Raw genomic sequence first — 19,296 nt, 5'->3', positions numbered from 1 at the left:
AAAAAAAAAAAAAAAAAAACCTGGAAGACAACCTAGGCAAAACCATCATGGATCTAGGAACAGGCAAAGATTTCATGATAAGGACATCAAAAGTAATTGCAACAAAAGGAAAAAATGACAAATGGGACTTAATTAAACTTAAAACTTCTTCACAGCAAAAGAAACTATAGTCAGAGTAAAAGGACCACCTACAGAATGAGGAAAAAGTTGTACAAACTACACATTTGACAAAGTCTAGTATCCAGCATCTATAAGAAACTTAGACAAATTTACAAGAGAGAAAAAAATTAAAAAATGGGCAAAGGACATGAATAGATATTTCTCAAAAGAAGACTTAAATGCGGCCAACAAGCATATGAAAAAAAGTTCATCACTAATCATTAGAGAAATGTAAATAAAAACCATTATGAGATACCATCTTACACCAGTCAGAATGGCTATCATCATTAAAATGTCAAAAAATAACAGATGCTTGTGAGGTTTCAGAGAAAAGGGAACACTTCTATACTGTTGGTGGGAATGTAAATCACTTCAGCTATTACAGATAGCAGTATAGCAATTCCTCAAAGGGCTAAAAGCAGAAGTACCATTTGATCTAGCAATCTCATTACTGAGTATATACCCAGATGAATATAAAGCATTCTACCATCAAGACACACAAATGCAAATGTTCATTGCAGCACTGTTTACAATAGCACAGAGAAGGAATCAACCTAATGCCTTTCAATGACAACTGGATAAAGAAAATGTACCTACACCCCACGGAATATTATGCTGCCATAAAAAAGAATGAGATCCCAACTTTTGTGGGAACATTGAGGGAGCTGGGGCTATCATCCTTACCAAACTAACACAAGAACAGGAAACCAAATACTGCATGTTCTCACTTGTAAGTGCAAGCTAAATGATAAGCACTTATGGACACAAAGAAGGAAACAACAGACACTGAGGCCTACTTGAGGAAGGCGGGTGGGAGGAGGGAGAGAAGCAGAAATGATAACTATCGGGTATTGAGCCTAATACCTGGGTGATATGATAATATGTACAACAAACTCTGGTGACAGGTGTTTATCCATGTAATAAAAACTTCACTTGTACTTTCAAGCCTAAAATAAAAATTAAAAACAGAATAAAGATACTATGAACTGTTTTGATCAATACATATAAATATATATAAAGACCAATACATATAAAGACACACCTTACCAAAACTGACTTAAGCAGAAATGGAAAATATGAATACCTCAATAGTAAGTAAATAAATTGAATTAATAATATGAAATTATTTTAAATTATTCCACAAAGAAAAGTTCAGACTAAGATGGATTAAGAATAAATTCTAGCACATACTTAAAGTAGAAATAATACTAAGAATACCAATTCTTCACAAATTTACCAAGAAAATAACAAAAACATAAACATTTCCCAATTCATTCTATCAGGCCAGTATCAACAAATACCAAAGCCAGAAAAAGATACGACAAAAGAAAACAACAGGGCAATATTTCAGTGACAACATATGCAACCCCTTTTCTATTAATTATTTAGTTAATCAAAATCCAGCAACATATATAGAGGATTATGCATCAATATCAAATGGGATTCATCCCAGGAATGAAACGTTGTTTTAACATTTGAGATTCAATTAATGTACTGCACATAGCAATGCAATAAAGAAGAAAAATCACACCATCAATTAAATAGGCACATAAACACACACACACACACACACACACGCACACACACACACACACAAAAACAAACAAACAAAAAATCAAAAAACTAACGTTATGGAAAAAACTCAAAAAACTAGGAATAGAAAGTAAATTCCTCCACCTATTAAGGATATTCACAAAAACCTTATTTTAGCATAATCCTTAATAAAGAATCATAGAATGGTATGCCCCATTAGATTGGGCACAAGACAAGGGTGTTCTGTACTCACCATTGAAAAAAGAAGGCTGAGAAAATTTAAAGAATATCTAAATGAATTGGGATATAGTCTATTTTCATGGATTGGAAATGTGAATAATGTTAACTGGTGATTCTCTTTATAGTTATATATAGATATAATGTAATCCGTATGAAAATGCAAACATGCTATTTTTTAATCAATGTCAATGTAAAATATCTACACAAAAACAGAAAAAGCAAAAATAGCTAAAAAGCTATGAAAAACAACGAAGTTGAAGGACGTTCATTTTACGTTTTCAAAACTAACTATAATGTTATGGTAATCATAGCAGTGGGTTCCTGGTACAAGGATAGATATATTAATCAATGGTACCAATTTGAGAGTCCAAAAATAAATTGTTTCATTTATATCCAATCGATGTTTCAGAAACATTTCAACACTACTCAGTAGAGAAATGTTATTTTTTAAAAAGATGCTGCTGGGACAGTTGGATTTCTCCATGCAAAAAGGTGAATGTAGATTTTTACTCGTCACCATAAGCAAAAATTAACTCAAATAATAGGCCCCAAAATAATACTCTAAATGATCAGACCTTTAGAAGAAAATACAAGAGAAAATCTTCAGACTTTGTGTTATATAATGTGTTCTTACCTGTAACATAAAAAGCAAAATCCATTTAAGAAATATTAGTTAAATTGGACAGATTTAAAATTATGTTTTCCTTATATTAGATATAATAGTTTATATATTTACAGGATACACTTGAGTATTTGTTACTTAAATAAAATGTGTAATGATCTGGTCTGGCTATATGAGGTGTCTATCACCTTGAGTATTTATCATTTCTATGTATCGGTAACATTTCAAGTCCTCCATTCTAGCTACTTTGCACTTGATCTTAGCCAAAAGGCCGAGAAGCGATCATTCTAGCTACTTTGAAGTATAAAATATTATTGCTGCTAACTATACCCCATTCTGCTATAGGACATTAGCACTGATTTCTTCTGACTGTATGTTTGTACTCATTAACCTTTTTTCCATCCACACACACTTCTCAGTCTCTGGTATCCATCATTTGATTCTCTATCTCTATAAGGTCAAATGTTTAGCTCCCACGTGTGAATGAGAACATGCAATATGTGTCTTTCGATGCCTGGCTTATGTTATTTAATATAATGACCTCCAGTTCCGTGTTATTGCAAAGGAAAATATTTTATTTTTAATGGCTGCATAATATTTCATTGTAAATATATGCTACATTTTCTTCATTCATTCTTACATTGATGGACACAAGTTGATTCCATATCTTTTCTACTGTAAATAGTGTTGCAATAAATATGTGAGTGTAGGTATTCTTTTGATAAATATACATATATGTTTAGATAAATAACCAGTAATGGGAGTGCTGGATTGTATGGTAATTCTAATTTTAGTTTTTTAAGAATTTTTTATGTTGTTTTCTACAGTGGTTTTACTAATTTACATTCCCATCCACTCTTAGTGTCTAAGAGTTCCCTTTTATCTGCATCCTCATGAGCATGTGTTATTGTTGTCTTTTTACATAGCTTTCTAACATGGGTAAGATAATATTTCTTTGTGGTTTTGATTTGCATTTCCCTGATGATTAGTGATGTTGAGCATTTTTTTTTTTTTTTTTTTTGGTATATCTGTAGGCTATGTGTATGAGTTCCTTTGAGAAATCTCTGCTCATGTCTTTTAACCATAATTTCATAGGGTTATTAGATTTTTTTATTGTTGGGTTGTTTGAGTTCCTTTTATTTTTATTCCACTGTCAAAAGAAAAAAAATTGCAAATATTTCCTCCCATTCAACAAGTTGACTCTTTACTTGTTGATTCTTTCCTTTGCTGTGCAGAAGCTTTGTCTATTTGTCTATTTTGTTATCATTACCTGTGTTTCTGAGATCTTAGTCATAAAATATTTACCTAAACAAATATTCTGAAATGTTTTTCTGATTTTTTTTCTCATAGTTTTATAGTTTCAGGCTTTATGTTTAAGGTTTTTTTTTTACTAAATATTTTATGTTCTGTGATACATGTGTAGAATGCGCAGGTTTGCTACATAGGTATATACATGCCATGATGGTTTGCTGCACCCATCAACCTGTCATCCACATTATGTATTTCTCCTAAAGTTATCCCTCCCCTCCCCTCCACCCCCAACAGGCCCTGATGTGTAATGTTTCCTTCCTTGTGTCCATGTGTTCTCATTGTTCAATTTCCACTTATGAGTGAGAACATGTGGTGTTTGGTTTTCTGTTCCTGTTAGTTTGCTGAGAATGATGGTTTCCAGCTTCATCCATGTCCCTGCAAAGGACATGAAGTCCTCCTTTTTTATGGCAGAATAGTATTCCATGGTGTATATGTGACACATTTTCTTTATCCAGTCTACCATTGATGGGCATTTGGGTTGGTTCCAAGTCTTTACTATTGTGAATAGTGCTGCAATGTTTAGGTTTTAAATTCATCATAGTTGATACCTGTATATGATGAGACAGAAGGATCTAGTTTCATTCAGGTATATGGTAATCCAGTTTTCCCAGTACCATTTACTGAGAGTGTATCTATGTTATTGATGACCTTGTGGAAGATCAGTTCATTGTAAATATGTGGATTTATTTTGGGGGTCTCTATTCTGTTCAATTGGACCATGTGTCTATTTTTATATCAACACCATGCTGCTTTAGTTATAATAGCCTTGTAATACAGATTGAAATTAGGCAGTGTGATGCCTGCAACTTTGTTCCTTTTGCTCAGGATTGCTTTGGCTGTTTTGATTCTTTTTTGGTTCTATACGAATTTTAGGACCTTTTTTGAATTCTTTGGAAAATTACATCGATATTTTGATAGATATTTGAGTCTGTAGATTGCTTTTGCTCATATGGTCATGTTGGCCATATTAATTTTTCTGATCCATGAGCATGGGATGTATTTGTATTTATTTGTGTCTTTTTATACTTCTTCCTTCAGTGATTTGTAGTTTTCCTTGCAGAAATTGATTATCTCTTTGGTTTAATTTATTCCTTGGTATTGTTTGTAGCTATTTTAATGGGGTTGCCCTCTTGATTTCTTTCTTCTTTTTTTTTTTTAATGCAAAAGAGTATTTTAATTCTTGTCCTTGGGAGCGATAAAGATTATACACATGACTTGGAAATGACACTGTACCCAATGATGGCCAAAGAAGAATCATCCTTTCTACTCCTTCTCTTTCGTCTGGTCATTCAGAAATATAATATTATCAGCTATGATAGTTGTTGCTTGTCGCCTCACATTAATTTTATCCATGTATTCACCATAGTCTATTTTCCCTTCCAAATAAATTCGAGACCCCTTTTTCACATACTGATATGCCACGTCTCTGAGGCCTGGCCGGAATACCGATATTCTGTGCCATGTTGTCTTTTGACTGACGTCACCCATTTGGTAAACTTCACTGTCCCCTGATCGCCACATCTCATTAGTTGCTACAGAAAATATTGTGACTGGATTTTTTCCTTCCACTAGTCTCAAGACAGGGTCCTGACCCACTCGCCCAAGTAACTGCACAGGATTCAGGGATCTTTCAAGAACCAAACTGGTAGTTGTTTCGGACTCATGTCTTACAAACTGACGAAGTACCTGTAATACAGGTCTTCGAAACATGGCTTCTATTTTCTTTCCTTACAGTCTAATCTTTAGGCTCTTCAGAAACACTTGCCGACCCACGCAGGATCACGCGCAGTCAAAACATAGGACTCCAGCACTTGCTTAGCGCTTGCTATCCCTCCCTCACCCGATGCTCTAACCCAAGCAGCCGAGCCAACCAGGGGATCACTTCCGGTGCTTCTTGATTTCTTTTTTGTGTGTTTCCTTATCCATTATTGGTGTTTAGAAACACTAATGATTTTTGCATGTTGATTTTGTATCTTACAGCCTTACTGGATTTGGTTATCATTTCTAAGAGGCTTTTTCTAAATAGAAGCTAATATTGTCTGCAAAGAGGGACAATTTGACTCCCTCTTTTCCAGTTACAATGCCTTTAATTATTTTCTCTAGCCTGGCTAGCACTTTCAGTACTATGTTAAACAGGAGTGGTGAAAGTGGGCATCCTTTTCTTTTCCCAGATCTCAGAAAAAAGGCTATCAACTTTTCCCCGTTTGGGATGATATTAACTGTGGATTTGTCCAATATGGACTTTATTATGCTCCTTCTTTTCTTACTATGTTAAGAGTTTTTATCATGAGGAAATGTTGAATATTTTCAAGTGCTTCTTCTGTGTCTACTGAGATGGTCGTAGAAATTTTGTTCTTCATTTTGTTGATGTGCTGTGTCACATTTATTGATTGCATTTTGACCCATCCTTGCATCTCTGGGCTAAATCTCATTTGATCAAACCAACTGTTGAATTTGACTTGCTAGTATTTGGTGGGGATTTCTGCATCTATATTCTTCAGGGATGGCCTGTAGTTTTCTTCTGTTGTGTCCTTTTTCTGATTTTGGTATCAGGGTGATGTTGACCTCACAGAATGAGTTAGAGAAAATTTTCTCTCGTTTTAAATTGTTTGACCAGTTTCAGGAGGATTTGTGTTAGTTCTTTTCTTCATTGACCCTGTAGTCATTCAGGAGCATGTTGCTTAATTTCTGTGTATTTGTATACTTTGCAAAGTTCCTGTTAGTATTTACTTCCAGTTTTATTCCATTTTAGTCTGAGAAGATAATTGATATTATTTTGATTTTTAAAAATCTACTGAGACTCGTTTCATCGTCTAACATATGGTTTACCCTGGGGAATGTTCTATGTGCTGATAAGAAGGTGTATTCTGCAGTTGTTGAATAAAGTGTTTTATAAATGTCTGTTAGGTTCATTTGACCTAAAGTCCTATTTAAATCTAATGTTGCTTTGTTAATTTTGTGTCTAGATAATTTGTTGAATGCTGTGAATAGGGTGGTGAAGTTTGCCACTATTATTGTACCGGAATTTATCTCTCTATTTAGATCTAGTACTATTTGCTTTATTAATCTAACTTCTCTAGAGTTGGGTGCATATATATTGAGAGTTGTTATATCCTCTTGCTGGATTGATGCTTTATCATTGTATAATGATCCCCCCCTTTTTATTACTGTTTTTCATTTAGAATCAGATTTTTTTTCTGATAAATATATAGCTACTCCTGATTGTTTCTGGTTTTTATTTGTGTGGAGTATGTTTATTATAGTGTTCCTCTGAAGGCATTACATTTTCCTGCTTTTTCATGTTTCCTGTGTCCTTATGTTGATATCTATGCATCTAGCATAAGTGTCATTTATTCTACTTTTTTTTTTCATTTGTTTTTGTAGGAGAGGACACTTTCCTGAAGTTGTATCTATAGTGTTGGTTGGGTAGGGCACATCAGCTTTGATTCCAGGTACATATAGTAGGGTAGTATCTGCGTGATTTCTTTAGCTGTAAACAGCATTTGTGGTGCCTGCAATTTCCTTAGTGGCTTTGGTACAGTTTTTAGTGGAGGCTGTCCTGAAGTTTTACTAGGGGCTGAGATGCCAGGTGGGTCAATGTTTGAGCCCCAGTGGTGGCAGTCGTGGACAGAGCATACGAGTGCCCAGGACTGCATATGCTGGCACCAGTGTCAGTAGGTCTAGGTAGGCCAACTACTGGGCCTTCAAGTAGCTTGTTCAGATGCCAGTAGTGGCAAGGGTAGGCTGGGTTGGTGGGCAGGCTCTTGGACCCCTGGGTGGATGGCACGAACTATGGCAATGCCAGTGGCTGGATAACCCTCTGGGTCCTAAACAGTGCTTGCTGGTAGTGGCGAGGGCTGTGATTGTTGGTTGGGATAGTCTTCATGCCTGCATGTGGTACCTGCAAATAGACACCAGCTGTAGTGGTAGCTGCAGGGTGGGTGGGATCAACCTCAGGCCCCCAGGAAGAGTGCTTAGATGCCAATGGTGGTAGACTTGGCTGGGCAGTCCCTAGGCTTTAGGGCTGTGCACTCTGACATGGAGAGGGTAGCAAAGAAGCCTACTAGGCTTGTCCTCAGAGTCCTCTATGGTGTGTGCACGCACCAGCTATGGTATACAGAGGCAGGACGATCCCCAGGCTTCTGGAAAGATGCTTGGGTGGGAGGTGGTAGGAGCTGAACAGTGGCCTTGCCACTGAGAAGGTTGGGGTTGCCTTCATTGCTTGCAATCTTGGCTGGCTGGTTGGAAATGGGTGTCATGCTTACATTTTAGCTTCAGAGTTGCTTGCTAGCTAGATTCAGTGGTTTTAACCTGTGCCTTGCTCACTTGCACCTCAGGTCCATCTGTGGCATCCCATGACTGACTCATGCTTCAGCCCCAGAAACAAGAGCTCATACTTTGCTCCTATCTCAGCCCCAGTGCTGCTGAGCACCAGGGCAGTGCATAATCTGTTGTGGGTTGGTTTCAAAAATGGTGCCTTGCTGTAGCATCTTAGGACTCAGGATGTGCAAGTGACCCAGCACAAGCTCTCTCTATGAAACAGCACCCTTGCAGAGTCTCCTGGCAGTCCCACTTCCTGCAAGGGAGAAACTAGAATCTTCATGCATCGTTGATGGCAACGTAAAAGGGTACTGCCATTAAAAGAAAAATCATTTCTGCAGTTACAAAAATATTAAACACAAATTTAGCACATGACTGTCAACTTCACTCCTTGATATCTACCCAAGAGAAGTAAAATCTAGGTCATCTAAAGATTCACATGTGAATATTCATAGCGGCACTATTTCTAATAGCCACATACTGGGAAAAATCCAAATGTTCATTCCTTGTTAAATGAATGAAAAAAAGTGCTATATTCATACAATAAAATAATGTTTAGCAGTAAAGAGCAACAAACTGCTAATACATGTTACAATATGGGTGTACCTCAAAAACATTACGCTAAATGTATTAATCCAGATGCAATTGACTACATATATTTGATTCAATTTACATAAAATATCTAGGAATGCCAAATGTTTTAAGACAGGAGGCAGCTATCATTGCTTAGGGCTGAGAGTGAGAGTGAGGATTTGCAACAAAAAATGACCATGAGAGATCCGTTTAACGCAATGGAAATATTTTAAACTTCAGTTGTGCTGATGACTACACAAGTCTATAAATTTGTTACAAATCAAAACAAACATATTCACTCTCTTTATACTTATTTAACATTGTAATGAATATCTAATGAAATGGTTTGGCTCTGTGTCCTCTCTCAAATCTCATCTCAAGTTGTAATCCCTACGTGTCTAGGGAGGGACCTGTAATCCTGTATTAATGTGAATTAATACAACAACGTTAGCAAACTTTTGGGCAATATATTAAAATTTGTGTACACACACCTATGTTCCATTTCTAGGAATATACTCTCTAAATGCATTCATATATGTGACAAAAGCATCACTATTTATATAAACTCTAAACTGAGGTGAAACCAAATATCCACCAATAACTAAACAAATAAATAACTGTGTATTTACACAATGGAATATCATACAGCAGTGAAGCAAACCAACTAGGGCTGTGAGCAACAACATGGAGGAATCTCATAAATATAATGTTGATCAAAAATTAGTTTGATTAGTCAGATAGAGCATACAGAGAAATTTATTTATAGTAACTTGATAAACAAGCAAAAATAATCCTTGCTGTTAGAAGTCAGATTAGTCATTAACTGGGGAGAGTGGTAATGGGGTAATTATTTGGAGGTTTGCTCTGAAGTGTTAGCAATGTTCTATATATCGGCCATGGTTGTTATTATATGTGATTGGTCATTTTGTTATAATTTGCTGACTCCAATATTTGTAAACTTTTCTGAATGTACATTACATGTCAATAAGACATATTTTTAAGAGTGTTTGAGGTGTTGGTCAGGGATCTGTAAGTCACCTCTATTACTTTGGTTATTGTGTTTGTTTTGTTATTCTCATCTCATACCAATAATTTTTTTGAACTCCAATAATCTTTGCCACTTATTAGTCTTTACACATATTTATTCCTGCCTATCTTCTCTTTACCATAAATTCTACTCATCATTCATGCCTACAAAATCAACATTTCCCCAGGGCAACATTCTGTGACCTCCTATACAAGGCCCACGCCTGCCTCCTTTAACAAGTCTTAGTCTGTTTGTGCTTTGTGTAACATAAAACGTGGGTAATTTACAAAGAACAGGAATTTATTTTCTCATCGTTTGGGAGGCTGGGGAGTTCAAGAACAAGTTGCCAATAGGTTAGGCTATCAAATGAGAGCTACACTCTGCTTCTAAGATGACGGCTTATTGCTGCATCCTATGTCAGGGAAGGATGCTGTGTCCTCATATGATGAAAGGCAGAACAGCAAGAGATCCTAACACTGCATGAAGCCTCTTGTATAATCCCATTCATCAGGGAGGAGTCCTCATGGCTTAAGCACGTTATAAAGGCCCCACCTTTTAATACCATTACACTGGGAATCTGAATTTTGGAGGGGGCACATTTAAACCATAGCAACATGGATCCGATAGTACAGCATCTCTCTCCTTCCTAGCTGGTGTCAAAGTTACCATTTTACATTTGTTTCCATGATTACTGATAAAATTATTACCAGGTACAAGTCCCTCAAGGGCAGAAGCCTGCTCGTCTGTCACCCAGGCTGGAGTGCAGTGGCTCAGTCTCTCAGCTCACTGCAAGCTCCACTTCCTGTGTTCACGCCATTCTCCTGCATCAGCCTCCCAACTAGCTGGAACTACAGGTGCCCACCATCATGCCTGGCTAATTTTTTGTATTTTTAGTAGAGACAGGGTTTCACCTTGTTAGCCAGGATGATCTCGATCTCTTGACCTCGTGATCCACCCACCTTGGCCTCCCAAAGTGCTGGGATTACAGGTGTGAGCCACCGTGCCCAGCCATGGTTGTTTTTTATATTGTAATATATTTCCAGTATCTAATGCAATGTCAGCCTCAATAAATATTTGATGAGTGTGACTTGGCAGTTAGCCATGCATTTGCAGTGAATGATTCATAGGAAACACCCAATGCAAACGATTGATTATAATTACCAAAGAAAGACTGCTGCAAACAGAATGTATTACATGTTATGTTTTCTTCATTATGATGACTGTCTTTACTAGATAGGGTAGAAACATAAGTAATTCAAAAAAACTTCAGTGTAATAAAATGATTCAAATGAGATTGAGATAGAAACCTCAGGGCTGTTTTGGAAGTTTGTGGTCACCTAAGGACTCAGGATTCTTTCTGCTTTGCCACTCTTAGCCGATGGTTTCTACCTGTAAAGTACAGCATTGCTACTTCAGTTCCAGGTAAACTATATAGGTTCCAGAAAGCAGAAGAGAGGAAGATATGAGGGCAAAAGAAACATACAAATACTGGTTGAGCATGTCCAATAAAAAGAGCTTTTCTTGACACTGACCCAATAACTTCAGGTTTACATCTTAATGAAAGCACGTTTCAGAAAGGAAATTGAAATGCAGATGTTCTGATAAGTCTATTGTCACCTCAAACAATATACTGATCTGTTAGTAAGGTAGATAGGAGAAATATAAAGCACTTTTCTCCTCCCTTATGAAATGTGTCCATGTTTAGTTATTTGAGCATTCTGCGTATGGCTAGTCAATTATCCCAGCACCATTTATTGAATAGGGAATCCTTTCATCCTTTCCCCACTGCTTTTTTCTTTTTTCTTTTTTTTTTTTTTCCTGAAGATCAAATGGTTGTAGGTGTGTAGTTTTATTTCTGGGTCCTCTATTATGTTCCATTGGTCTTGTTTCTGTTTTTGCACCAGTACCACACTGTTTTGGTTACTGTCACTGGTAATGTGATACCTTGGGCTTTGCTCTTTTTGCTTAGGATTGCTTTGGTTATTCTAGTGCTGTTTCAGTTCCAAATAAATTTTAGAATAGGTTTTTCTAGTTCTGTGGAAAATGCCATTGGTATTTTGATAGGGATAACATTGAATCTGTAAATTGCTTTGGACGGTATGGCCACTTTAACAATATTGATTCTTCCAATCCATGAACATGAAAGGTTTTTCCACTTTTTTTTCTCATCTATGATTTCTTTCAGCAGTGTTTTGTACTTGTCCTCATAGAGCTGTTTCACATCCTTGGTTAGATTAATTCCTAGGTATTTCATTTTGTGTGTGTGCGGCTATCGTAAATGGGATTATGTTCTTGATTTGGTTGTCAGCTAGAATGTTACTGGTGTATAGAAATGTTACTGATTTTGTACATTGATTTTGCATCCTGAAACTTTACTCAATTAGTTTATCAGTTCCAGGAGCAGAGTCTTTAAGGTTTCTATCTAGAGAATCATATCATCATTAAAGAGAGAAATTTTGACTTCTTCTTTTCCTGTTTGTATGCCTTTTATTTCTTTCTATTGCCTGATTGCTCCTGCTAGGACTTTTGGTACTATGTTGAAGGAAATGGTTCTGTAGGTCATTATCCTAAGCAAATAAATGCAAGAAGAGAAAATCAAAAACCTATGTTCTCACTTGTAAGTGGGAGCTAAACATTGGGTACTCATGGACATAAAGATGGCAACAATAGACACTGGGGACGACTAGAAGGAGGTGAGTGGAAGGGGGCAAGGATTGAAAAAGTATTTGTTGCATACTGTGCTCACTACCTGGATGATGGTATCATTTATACCCCAAACCTGAGTGTCACTTAATATACGCACCTAACAAATCTGAATATGTATCCTTTAATGTATAATAAAGTTGAAATTTTTTTTAAAAAAATTAACACATTAGATCCAGCAATAATCCAATAATGCAAAGATAATTCATTATTTGAAAATAATTTAATGAAACTTTCCTATTAGCAGACTAAAGGAGAAACAACACATTATCTTAATAATAGATGCAGATAAAGTATTTGAAACAATTAAAAATGTATTCATAAAAATTAACTTTTCAGCAATTTAGGAATATAAATGAACCACTTTAATACAACAAGTAGCATCTACAAAAGTCCTACAGCTGGCATCATATTTGAAAATGTTAAAAGTAACACCACAAAACTACTTTAAAAAAATACAGTGAAATTATACTTTTATAACCTTGGTTATAGAGTAACTGACAGAGCAGGAGCACTGTCATCTCAGACAAACACCACCACTTCAAGTTTCAGCTCGCTTTCTAGACTCATGCATTTCAAGGAAATCACTTCTGTTCTAACTATAAGCCACCAGAAGGGGCAGCTAATAAAACACAGGTGAGATAGTTTGAGCACAAAAGAAAATGGGGGTAAAGTTTCTTGGGTAACTGCCAAACTTCACCTTCATACAATGGGTCCCAGAAAACAGTGGGCCTTTATAAGCACATTCCTTACCCTTGAGGTCCATTAAGATAGGAAAGTTAAAAGCAGAATCCGATGTTGGGGGGTATACCAGCAGCTGCAGGAAGATGTTTGGGAGCGAACACACAACTCTCCCGCCCAGATAAGCACAACAAACAGAAAGAGAAGCAGTCCAAGCCTCTGATAAACTCTTCAACCCTTAAAATCCTTAAAAATTCTTAGTCTGTAAGAGACTGGGCTCTGACATAACATGGCCAGAAGCCCCTCTCATGTTTGTTTTCTCTAAAATAACCTGTCCTTCATTGTTGAACCACCTTTCATGTTTCTTTCCCCTTTCTTTAATTCTTATAGTAAAATTACTGAAATTTGCTAACATAAAAATAAAGTTTTGTTTTCTTAGTTGTGTCATTGTCTTAGAAGATAGAGTTAATATGTGATAAATTAGGAAAATACTTACAATGTCTGGAATTGTCAAGAATATGATATCTAAAATATGTGATCATATGCATATCAACAATAAAAAGGAAAACAAAAACTAGGCTTACTATTAATTGTTATTCACAGAAAGAAATGCCTGTCTAGCTAGGAAGTGTAAGATGAGTCCCCACTTCACCACTAATCTAAAATACTCAAATTTAAACAAACAAACACTACATTCATCAGATTGGCAACATTAGAATGTCACTTTATAGCAAGTATTGTGAACAGATTGAGGGCAAAGCCTATGCAATCAACCTAGAGAGCAATAAGAAATACTTAAGGAAATGATGCGTGCATGCACAAACGAAGACCCAGAAATCCCACTTCATTGTATATGACTCAGGGAAAGAAAATTCTCATGCAGGTTTATAAGAGGATTAATTATTATTATTAAATCTTAAATGAGTATATAATCTATTATGTAGTGAGATCTTCTTACATTGTAGATTAAAATTCTTAAATCCATTTACAGTGAGTTTAAACTATATTTGATTACTGTTGAGTTTATCTATACATAAGTACATTTATTTGATTTTTGTTTTCTATACACTATGGTTTCATTTCTTATTTATTTTTAATCCTTTTTATTTAAATAAATTACTCTTTATTGAAATAGCTATTGGAATAATGTCTCTTTTCATTTGCTCTTTATTGATTTGAATCTTCTTTATTATCTTTCTGTTATTTTAGTGCTTATTCCTAAGTTATAATTTGCACACTGGATTCAACTAAGACTAAAGCTAATTCAATAGCATATTTCAAGAACTAGAGTCCAAAGAGCCATATCTCTCATATTGATTAGTACTAAAGTGACACATTGTTCATTAACCTCCTTTTTTTTTTTTTTTTTTTGAGACAGAGTCTTGCTCTGTCGCCCGAGCTGGAGTGCAGTGGCCGGATCTCAGCTCACTGCAAGCTCCGCCTCCCGGGTTTATGCCATTCTCCTGCCTCAGCCTCCAGAGTAGCTGGGACTACAGGCGCCCGCCACCTCGCCCGGCTAGTTTTTTGTATTTTTAGTAGAGATGGGGTTTCACCGTGTTAGCCAGGATGGTCTCGATCTCCTGACCTCGTGATCCGCCCGTCTCGGCCTCCCAAAGTGCTGGGATTACAGGCTTGAGCCACCGCGCCCGGCCTCATTAACCTCCTATTAAACAAAATGATTGTTTTGGTGTTTTGGTTGTTTTTGCTCTTATTCTTCAAGCAAAATGCTTACTAGTTTATTTGCTCAACATTGCTTTTGATTTCAACTTCATTTTTTCTGGGTTCATTCTCTTTCCAATTGAAGTACAAATTTATCTTCAAGTGAGAGTCAGGACATTTTTTTTTAGTACTCTTTTTGAAAATGTATTAATGTTCAAAATAAATTTATTTATTAAATTTGTTGAATATATTTGAAAATATATTTGTTTTCCAAAAACTACATATTTGCTCTCACTCTCTTCTCTTCTTCACTTCTCTCATTCCTTCTTCTCTTCAATACTTATTTCCAAGAAGCTACTATGTAGAAGGCATATTGTAGTTCCAGGGGAAGCAGAGGATACAATGGTACACAAACTAAATATACACATAATTTCTTCAAATAGCTTACAGTATGGGTCCCTGACCCTTGCAAAGAGCTTTTCTGGTACTTAATAAATCCAACTCTGCCTTACTCACTCTCAGGTGTCCATGTGTCTTATTCTTTTTGATCATGGGATAAGAACCCAGGGCTTGCCAATGGTGGAGTCAAAGAGCTGTAACATTTCCTCTCGCTCACCGAACAATAGGAGTTGTTGTAATACTTGCTTCTTACCTACAGAGGCATTTAGAAGGTCCTGTCTGTCACAATTCCATTTCCCCATTCCCTATGTAAACTTAAAAAAAAACAAAAACTACACTATTGGGGTATGACTGACATTCAAGAAAGTGTACATATTTAATTTCTTCTCTTCCATGATTATTTCCAAGAAACTACTATGTATAAGGCACATTCTAGTTCCACGGGAAGCAGATGATACAATGGTACACAAAATAAATATATATATATATTTATATTTATATATACTTATATATCTATACATATGTATATAGAGAGATATCTATCTATCTATATAGAGAGATATCTATCTATCTATCTATCTATCTATCTATCTATCTATCTATCTATCTATCTATATATCTATCCCTGTCATCTAGCTTTGAGTTTAGCTGGGAAGAGTTTTATATGCTTTTACTCAATTTCCTCCTACTAGGTAGTAAACTGCTATTGGAAAGGATATTATCTCCTCTCCCTGCTCTCCTGAATACAGAATTCCAGGTTTATAGCCATTTCACTTCAGATATTTGAAGACATTCTATTTATTATTATTATTATTATTATTATTATTATTATTATTATTATTAAGTCACTGCTCTGTTGGCCAGGCTGGAGTACAGTGGCATGATCTCAGCTAACTGCAACCTCTGCCTCCATAGTTCAAGTGATTCTCCTGCCTCAGCATCCCAAGTTGCTGGGATTACAGGTATATGCCACCACATATGGCTAATTCTTTAATTTTTAATAGAGATGGGGTTTCACCATGTTGGCCAGGCTGATCTCAAACTCCTGACCTCAGGTGGAGGCCCACCTTGGCCTCCCAAAGTGCTAGGAGTACAGGCATGAGCCACCATACCTGCCTAAGACACTCTATCTTAAGGATTTTGTTTCATGTGAGAAGTCAGCTCTTGTTAAAATTCTAATATCATTGTAAAATAAATACCATTCTGTCCAGTTTTTATGTTTTGTGTGTTTTTTAGTTTTACTATAAGATGTTTAAATGTGGCTTTACTATGTTTCTTTTCCGGTGAATGCAATATCTGATTCTTCAGCCTGAGAATTTATGGCTCACACGTATTCTGGGAAACTGCCATTACAACTTTAAATATTGCATCTCACATATTGTCTGTTTTTAGAAATTCTCTTAGTCATATGTTGGCATTTATAAGCCAATTTTTCATATTTTCTAAACTTTCATAAATTTCATGTTTAAATTTCTCTATGCTGAATCTTTTGAATTTTCTAAAATTTTTATTATACTTAATTTTTTCTATTTAAATATGGCTAATCTGCTTAAATAGCAGTTAATTGATAAGTTAAATACTTATCTGTTGGGGCCTGTGCCGGGGGTGGTGGAGAATGAACAGACACACAAGACAAAGACAAACAGAGAACATGGCGGCCGCACTTAGAGCCTCCGCCTCACTTTATTTATACCCCACAAACCCCACGTCAGTAGAAATAACACAATGAAAAACAAACTTTCTGCACCCAGATGTGACCTTCAGCTTAGTTCCTTGTCTCTAAACTTTTTCTATTTTGTCCGCCTTCTTGGTGCCTACTAAAGTTCATTAAAGTTCAACTAGAGATAGTATCCTTGACTACTGGAGTTCATTAAAAGTGCAACCAGCTAGAGATACTGTCCTTGAGCCTTATTTATTCTTAGCATATTATTTTCAATGGCCCCTGCATTTCCCCCTTTTTGTTTTGCCTCAATCCTAGAAAGGTGGTCTATATTTGTTCCTGTGTTTTCCTTTGTTTTTGGATGCGACGGAGGGAGCATCGGATTACTATGAAAAGCAAACCCAATCCGAGTGCCCAAAGCAAGATACTTCTAGAGATGGTAGAAATCCATGTTTTTGTCTGGGTCTATGGATCAAGGGCAGCAAAGCGTTGACTCAGCTCTTGCAGGGTAGTTGCTCCAGACAATACATGTAGTTGTTGTCGAAATGCTTTGGAAATGTTTCGACTGAGTTTTTGAATGTCCAAACTAATATTTTTATGGCCTATTAATAATCTTCGGATTTTGGTCCAATTTTGAGAAACATTAAAAGGCACAGGTGTTACGCAAAATTGAGTGGAGTTCCAATCACATTGCAATGTTATCCGCGTACTGAGGACAGTAAGCTGATCTCCAAGCCACGTTAAGGCTTGTTCCACGTTGTCTAATCTTTCAGCGAGTTGGGAGTCAATGTTTCGTTGTTGCAGCCACAACCGGTGAGATTGTTTATGTCATTGTTGTACAAATTCAGCATTTTGTATGCCCTGATGTAATGCGAGCCCTGCCACAGCCGCAGTGGAGGCAATGGCAACAAGGCTCATTACCAAGGCAATTATAAGTCCAAGGGCACGATGGGTCCGCTGAAGGGAAGTCCAAACATAAGTCTCAAGAGGTGATGCCCCCCACGGTCATGTTAGATTGACAAGTAGCCAAATATCCTTACGAGCCCTGAGGATATAAATATCTCCCATAAAACTGCGCCACCAGGAATGATTGAGGCAAGACAAAAATGTACACGTATCTTTACAATTAACAATTTTCATATCATTATTCCGTGTTAAATTCTCCGCTAACAATAGGTAAGGCTTTTGGACACAGGCAATAATATATCAGGAGATATTCCGATGTAATTGAATATGAAAGGGGTTATTTGGGATAGAAAGATTAAGAGACATATTTCCCACAAAAGTACTAATAGTATCACCTGCAGCTAATAACTTCCAAAGATGACTCTGTACTTTTAAAGAGTGTCTAAGAGGAGGCATAGGTGGTGACAGGCCTCCTTTACACCATACCAAAGTTTCATTACCGTCAGTGGCAATACTTTTATTTACCCGGTGTCATTTCAAAGGTATGTGACTAAATTTTGTTTGAAAATCACCGTGCACACTCGAATCAATTACTTGCAGTCCATTATATTCTAATAAAATCTGGGGCTTAGTCTCCGACAATGTTGTCACTCCAGTACTTCAATATTAGGGGAAACCTCTGGGATAGGACAAAAAGGTAAGGAATTAGGAATAGTCTCATTAATATATACAGTATGATTATAATGAAAACTTCTAGTTACAATAATAACAGTATTGGCAGCCACATGGCTATGATTATAGCGAACAGCCCAAGCTTCATGCGATTTTTGGAGACAATGAGGACTATTTTCCATGCAAATCGGAAGTCTTTCCACTCTAAATTGGTATGTGCTGTTTATTATTCCCATTTCCCATTTTATATTGTCTTTGTCTATATAGGGGGACGGCATCTAAGTAGTGTCATTGGTGAAAACCTTAATTTCCGCTTCCCCCCAGGTGACTCCCTGATACAAAGCTGGAAAGGGAATATAAGTCCAATATTCATACAAAGTCTCACTAAGGGAAATAAGTCCCCTGCCGAAACACATCCAACAAAAGAAGAGATGCATGCTGAGTCCAGTTTTCTTTTTAAAAGGGTTTCAATCGCCTTGTAGAAAACCACTCAGGTCCGCTCCCTGTAAGGACAAGAGCATAGCCCCGTCTCTGTTTTAGAACTTGCCCTTGAGCATACTTATCTTCTTCATTAGGATACCAAACCCTTAAATTGTCGGCAGGGACTATCACCGAGGGAGGTGAAGAAAGATGAGTTACGGCAGCGGAGTCCTGCAGTTGTCTCCATTGATTCAAAAAGTTTAAAGTAAACAAAACTTTTAAAATCTGATTTCTGGGGGGCTCATTTTCCCCTTTTTGTTTTAGCAGTTGAGTTCTTAAGGTTAAATTTGTGCGCTCAATAATGGCTTGACCTTGACTGTTGCCCGGGATACCGGTGAGATGTTGAATATT

At 36.5% G+C, this 19,296-nt stretch overlaps 1 protein-coding gene and 1 pseudogene across 2 annotated transcripts in view; both read right to left on the bottom strand.

Moving 5' to 3' along the window:
• MGAT4C (MGAT4 family, member C) overlaps positions 1-19,296 on the bottom strand; it is an 883,869-nt gene that overhangs the window by 396,601 nt on the left and 467,972 nt on the right. The window lies entirely within an intron of this gene.
• LOC105527587 lies at positions 5,028-5,750 on the bottom strand (annotated as a pseudogene). Its single transcript, XR_001004247.1, has one exon. The product of XR_001004247.1 is annotated as a single-stranded DNA-binding protein, mitochondrial pseudogene (transcript).

Source organism: Colobus angolensis, unplaced genomic scaffold (genome assembly GCF_000951035.1).
Source record: "Colobus angolensis palliatus isolate OR3802 unplaced genomic scaffold, Cang.pa_1.0 Scaffold639, whole genome shotgun sequence".
Lineage (NCBI taxonomy): Eukaryota > Metazoa > Chordata > Mammalia > Primates > Cercopithecidae > Colobus > Colobus angolensis.
This window is presented reverse-complemented; position numbering and strand designations above follow the sequence as displayed.